Genomic DNA, 6,958 nt, shown 5'->3' on the forward strand with positions numbered 1-6,958 from the left:
ATACCATACTTTCATTGGAACCCATGATGACGATGAGTTCAATTATGGGCTAATCGTTATCATGGGATTCTAATAGATTTACTTATGGATTTTAATAATTAATTTATTTCGATATCTTGGTGTGTGGTGATTGATTGATATCCTAGTATTGGTTGTGCTTATTCATCTTATATGTGTAACTAACATATAAGATAGGGTGTTAATCTTTATTGAAGCGACAATGAATATAGAGGTTTAGAACTTGCCATGCTAGCATAGGTTCATGTATTTATTATGCATAATTCGTAGGTAATTTTAACCATCTTACTTGCCCTATGTAATCAAGATAGATAACTTGTGCTTAAACCGTTATGTTGTCAAATTCTATTAACATATAGGGTCTCAATATAATTGGTGCCTATTCAGCTTCTATCTCTTTTGTGGATGTCTGGTAGAATGGTACTCGTGCAACGAAAGTTGGTGTTTATCAGTTTCGTGTTATCTGATTAGTGTCATCAGCATCACATGATAGGGTTAAAGACATAAACTTTGAATAAAGTATTTAATGAAGTTAGAATCCCATGTTTGTCTTATATAGTTTATTCAATCTTTTATTATTGTAGCTAATTGCATATTAGTTAATATCTTAGTTAATCAAAACCTTTATTTCATAATTGTCTTAGTAGTGAAGGATAATCATACATTGATGCATGGGTGCACATTATGAATTTAACTTAATAGAGTCTCTGTGGGAACGAACTAGAAGATATTCTATATTGCTTGCGATCGCGTATACTTGCATGTATTTTAGCACGTGTTTTCGCCCTAACAAGTTTTTGGCGCCGCTGCCGGGGACTCGGTGTTAATTTTTAGTTTATGTGCTTGTCATCAGTGATCGTTAAAGTTCACTGACTTGGATTCTTTTACTCTCACAGTTTATTCGTTTGTGTTTCAGGTACTCAGTATAATGGGAGATCCAGCAGCACGAACGAAAGACTTGATGGATTTTTCTCAACCCAAGATCAATGACATTTAATCTAGCATTGTCCAGCCAGCTATCAACTTTGAGATCAAGCCTGACATAATTCAATGGGTGCAGAATTCAATCCAGTTTAGGGGTTCTCCAACTGAAGATCCCAATATGCACATTAGGGAATTCATTAAGATCTGCGACACCTTCAAGTTCAACGATATTTCTGAAGATGCTGTGAAGCTGAGACTGTTCCCATTTTCTCTGAGGGACAAGGCTAAGAGCTGGTTACACTCTCTACCAGCTGGTTCGATTGCTACTTGGGAAGATCTTGCTCAAAACTTTCTCACTAAATTCTTGCCTATGGCGAAGACAGCTGCATTCAGAAATGCTATTACTTAATTTGCGCAGCAATCAGGAGAATCTTTATATGAAGCTTGGGAGTGCTACAAGGAGATGCTTAGGAAGTGTCTCATCATAGAATGCCTGATTGGATGATCATCAATTATTTTTACAATGGGTTGGGAGCACAGTCCAGACCCATGCTCGATGCAGCAGCAGGCGGAGCATTATGGGCAAAGAGCTATGAGCAAGCTTATGATCTAATTGAACTGATGGCTGCTAATAAATATCAGTATCCAACCCAGAGATGTCCACAGGGCAAGGTAGCAGGAGTTCTTGAAGTGGATACAGCTACGGCTATCACTACTCAACTAAAGGCATTGTCTATGATGATCGATTCTCTAGCTAACTATGGTGTTAAGTAGATAATTAGTGTTTCTGAGCTGTATGCAGGTCCGCATGTGATGGAGCAATGCGCTATATCTAGTGACTCAGCTCAGTTTCTGAGTAACTTTCAGAGATCGCAGCAACCAGTTCCAGACACTTATTATCCTGACAACTGGAATCATCCTAACTTCAGCTTAAGCAACAATCAGAATGTGATGCAACAGCCGTTCCATCAGTTTCAAAATAAGCTATTCAACCCTCCTGGTTTGCAGCAACAAATTACACCAAAACAACAAACTCATGGTGCATGTCTATCTTCGAATGAAAAATCTGAATTGGAGGAGTTGCGGCTTATGTGCAAAAATCAGGCTCTTATATGCCAAAGCCAGGCTATTTCTATTAAGACTCTGGAGAACCAAATAGGGCAAATTGCTAATGCCTTATTGAATCGACCACCAGGAACGCTTCCTAGTGATACAGAAACAAATCCAGGCAAGAGGAAAGTTGAAGAATAGGTGAACGCCATCACCTTAAGGTCTGAAAAGGTCGCAAGCCCCCAAATTCAGCAAGACGAAGAGCTTGAAAAATCTCAAGTTTCAGAAAATGCAGTTGTGGATGAAGAAGAAGTGCAGAAGGAAGCAGAGGTGGAACCAAGGAAGACTACTGTGGAACACACTCCTCCTGAGGGTAATACAGGGGAGAAACAGATCTATCCTCCACCTCCTTTTCCTAAGAGGCTACAGAAGAAAAAGCTGGATAAGCAGTTTGAGAAGTCTTTGGAGGTGTTCAAGAAACTTCATATCAACATACCTTTCGCTGAAGCTCTTGAACAGATGCCTAGCTATGCGAGGTTTATGAAAGGTATTATCTCTCGGAAAGTGAAGCTCGATGACTTAGAGACCATTGCTCTAATGGAGGAATGCAGTGATGTGCTGTAACAGAAGTTGCCTCCGAAGCTTAAAGATCGTGGAAGCTTCACTATTCCTTGCACCATCGGTAACTTGTCGTTCGACAAGGGTTTAGGTGATTTCGGAGCTAGCATCAATCTGATGCCCCTATCTATCTTCAAGAAGCTTGGTCTGCCTGATCCGAAACCAACATACATGTCATTGCAACTAGCTGACCGTTCCATCGCTTATCCACGAGGTATAGTGGAGGATGTCTTGGTCAAGGTGGATAAACTCATCTTCCCTGCTGACTTTGTAATTCTTGATTTCGAGAAAGATAAGAAGATTCCCATTATCTTGGAAAGACCATTCTTAGCTACAGGCCGAACTATGATCGATGTGCAAAAAGGAGAGCTTTCGATGAAGGTTTATGATCAAAAGGTCACTTTTAATGTGTTCAAGGAAATAAAGTTACCCACAGCTAAAGAGGAGTACTTTAAAGTAGAGTGGGTCGACTCTGTATTAAATTTAGAGCCTGAGCAATTGCCAAAGTCAGATGCCTTAGAGAGATCCTTAATAGGGAATCAATTATTGAAGATAAAGAAGGAGCAGAGCAATTGCAGGATTTGAATGCACCTCCGTGGATGGGGAAGTTGGATATGCCATTCGATTCTCTTGGGTTAGCAGAGCTGAAAATTTCTCAGGAGCGTTTTGAACCATTTATTCAAGACGCTCCCACACTTGAGCTCAACCGAATGTCAGATCACTTGAGTTATTCATTCTTAGGTGCACCCCATGATAAGGGGTTGGGATATATTTTTGATGATGTAGAGAGTGGCTGGACGGATATTCCCGTACCTACAGAGGGTTCTTCTCATGTGTAACAGGTAGTTGATAGGACTGGTGTTGATATGCACAGTATAGAAGATTGACTAGGTGTATGGAGGCCATGCATGTCATCCACCGATATTTTGCTGAAGATTTAACACACGCTTTCGGTACTATTGTCCGAGACACTGGTGGCGAGGTTGATTGGCCACCTGATCCTCCACCCGACGAGGGTGACTCTCCCGCTAACTAGGTATGCCTAAGATCCTTATTATTACCTTCAATGAGGACATTGAAAATTTTAAGTTTGGGGGTGATAATGTAATGATTAGTAGTGTGTGTGTCCATATAGATTCATATAGATTCATATTGCATGTTTAGTTGTAGTTCATTCATATTTTTGTATGATTGTTCATTTAGGACGTATTTGTTTATTTTTATGTGATTTCAGATAGTTACATTTGCATGCATATTTAGCATGATCCCTTAAAATGAACTATAATATTTGATAAGTTGATGTTGATTTGAGTGTGGTGATGACGAATCGAGGGATGTTTAAGTCCTAATGAATTGATTTGCATGCTAGAAACAAATATTTTCATAAAGTCTTATAGGGTTGCTTTTGATCTTGATCATGATCATACTTGTTTGTTGTTGAGATTTAATCACTTGGTTATATTTAGAATTTGTGATATTCTCGTAATGACGTAAAAACACTAATTTTTTTATCTAGAGAAAAACTTGGATTTCATTGCTAGTTGTTGTAAGGCTAGGCGTCAAATGGCTAGTAGCCGGCTCATATTTTTATGAGTAGTCTAGGGTTGAATGAGATGGAGCGAAACGTACTCATTCAGAAATTATTGAAAAAAAAAGAAAAAAAAGAAAAAAAGAAAAAAAAGAAAAAAAAGTATGTGTTTATGTATAATTGATCAAGAGTGAGCTCTTTAATACCCGAGTTATTAATTCTAGGGGACTTTGTTGTGGCGCCCTCCAAACCCGGGTCAGAAGTTTGCGGTCCACACAAACACCTTAATTATAACTTGCTTATAACAATAATAAAGATAATAATAATAATATATGCAATGACCCTACTTACCAACCACCACGGACCGCAACAGGTTAAAGTATGCATACAAGCCAAACATACTAATATATTACAAACCGTTCAAATCCCAACTATTTCAAATTCAAACTGAGTATTAAACATTATTACAAACTTTTACAAACTTAAATTATTCCAAAAGAAGCCTACTAGCTCAGCTTTCTCAACCTGAACCCCTAGCTCTCGCGCTGGACTGGGGATCCTCTTTACCAACTGGTTCCTTTTTAACTGGAAAGAATATAAACAACATCGCACAAATGAGCTAACTAGCTCAGCAAGTCACAATGACAAAACTGAGAATAATGATCATCAGGTGAATATGGTTATGATATCAAGTGAACAATGGGTTATGATTTAGAATTGGATATTATACTTTTAATTTAAAACCAAGGTTAGGCTGCTGATCAGTCACACACTAACCCCGAGCAAGGCACACAATATTGCTCTAACTACTGGATCCAAGGCACACATTGGCCTAACTTGACCATTATATGGTCTGACCACGAATCTGGTCCACAATTTTATAAAAACAATCCAATTCTAACATAATAACAGAATATGCAATAATAAACAATAACCGAAATCATTAGCAACAATAAATGTTTAACAATGAAAGGGTTTCAATCCTTGTAAGGATCAACAAGGTACTTTCAAAGCTTGAATGCTGGGTAATGAAAGAATTGGATAACAAAGGAAACAGCATTTCAGGGTTTCAAGGATTTGGTCTTTCAAAGCATAAGATATCATGGATAGAGTATATAATAATTCAGTTCAGTGTCTGGTATTTAGTTTGTATATATTTGTGGAGTAGTATCGTAGATTTGTGGTTCGTGTTTGGGTATACAATAATCAATGGCTTAGAAAGAATATGGTTCATAGCTCAAGAACAATAACTGAAATCAGGATTTAGGTTTCCGTGCTTCAAAGCACTTGCAATGTCAACAAGACTATCAAGAATTACAATATCTCGAGAAAGTTCAGAACACTTGCCTGATATTAGCTTACTATCCTGCACTTGCTTTCAATCACAATCGTCTTACTCCTCAACTACTTGTTTCCCTTTCCTACGCCTTGCCTCTTCTGCTCACATATCATAAGCATCTATCAATCATCAACTCACAGGATTCTATTCAACACATACTTCTATCTACCCTTCGTTTTACCCAAATCCGATTAACGGATTGAAATCTATGCAATAACCAAGTAAACACCGAATATATAGACCGATAGTCAAACAACAGGTCACGTATAACACATAATACATCACGTAATCAATGACATATCATCTATAAAGAAGTCTCGGGTCATAAATATGCTTTCGGGTATTTAAAATGATTTTTAAAACATTTTTCAGAATTAAAACGGGTCGTTGGATCAATTTCGGGTTAATAAACAGGGTTCGGTTGGCCCATTCTGGTTCCGAAATAATTTTAGAATAATTATCGAGCCTTGGAAATAATTTAGAATAATATTTTAAAACTCGAAACTATTTTTCAGAATTTTTAAATCATTTTTAAATAATTAAATCTAATTAAATAACTAATTAAAATCAATTAATAATTAATTAAATCAATTAATCAATTAATTTTCGAATTAATTGACTAATTAATTAATTAAAAATTAACTGAAATTAATTAACTAATTAATTCAGATTTATTTGTGAATTAAAAATAATTTTCGGAATTAAAATAATAATTTTTAGAATTTTCAGAAATTAAAAACGAATTTTTATAATAAAAATAAATAGGAAATATGATTTTTAAACATTTTTAAAACAGAAATCCAATTTTTGCAAAGTCTGGAAACTACAGGGACCAAACTGCATCATTTTCAAAACTGCAGGGACCAAACTGCAATTTTGCAGTCCAGTCGCCGGAAAAAGTCGGGAGTGGCCGGAGAACATGTTCCCGACGTCCTCACCCCACCAAGACCTCCAGATCACATCTACAGGTTACCAGGAACACAACCATGCAATCAAAACAACCTAACAATCCCTAAGTTGGCCGGAATTTGGCCGTGAAGTTTTCCAGTTTCCGGCGAACATCGGAAAACTTCAAAACACAGACCTCGTTGGTTCATGAAACTTATACGACTAGATTGCAAATTTCACAGAGAACACAACCCACTATAACACAACATCAATCTATCACAGAATAAGAAACACCCAAATTTCAATTAAGAACATTCATACGGGTTATAAACCCTAATTTTGAAATTCGAAAATTAAACTCAAATTTGAACATGTTATTGAACTCCAAATCAGACGTATGACATATGAATAATCAAATCATACAAACAATCATCCGAACAAAAATTCATATTTTTAATAAAATAAATTTGAAAATAAATAAATTTTTAGAAAAATAACCTTGATTTCTGCAGTGAAATAAAGCTCAGAATCTGATAGAACACCTCAAATCCTTCATTTTGGTTACTCATGCTTTAAAAACAGAGATCGGTAAC

The 6,958-nt window shown here is 36.6% G+C and overlaps 1 non-coding gene across 1 annotated transcript; it reads right to left on the reverse strand.

Moving 5' to 3' along the window:
• Positions 1 to 1,329: 1,329 nt before the first annotated feature.
• LOC141669103 (small nucleolar RNA R71) lies at positions 1,330 to 1,433 on the reverse strand. Its single transcript, XR_012553398.1, has one exon. It is a non-coding gene; the product is annotated as a small nucleolar RNA R71 (small nucleolar RNA).
• Between the last annotated feature and the right edge of the window lie 5,525 nt (positions 1,434 to 6,958).

This window comes from Apium graveolens, chromosome 6, assembly GCF_009905375.1.
Source record: "Apium graveolens cultivar Ventura chromosome 6, ASM990537v1, whole genome shotgun sequence".
NCBI classification, from domain to species: domain Eukaryota; kingdom Viridiplantae; phylum Streptophyta; class Magnoliopsida; order Apiales; family Apiaceae; genus Apium; species Apium graveolens.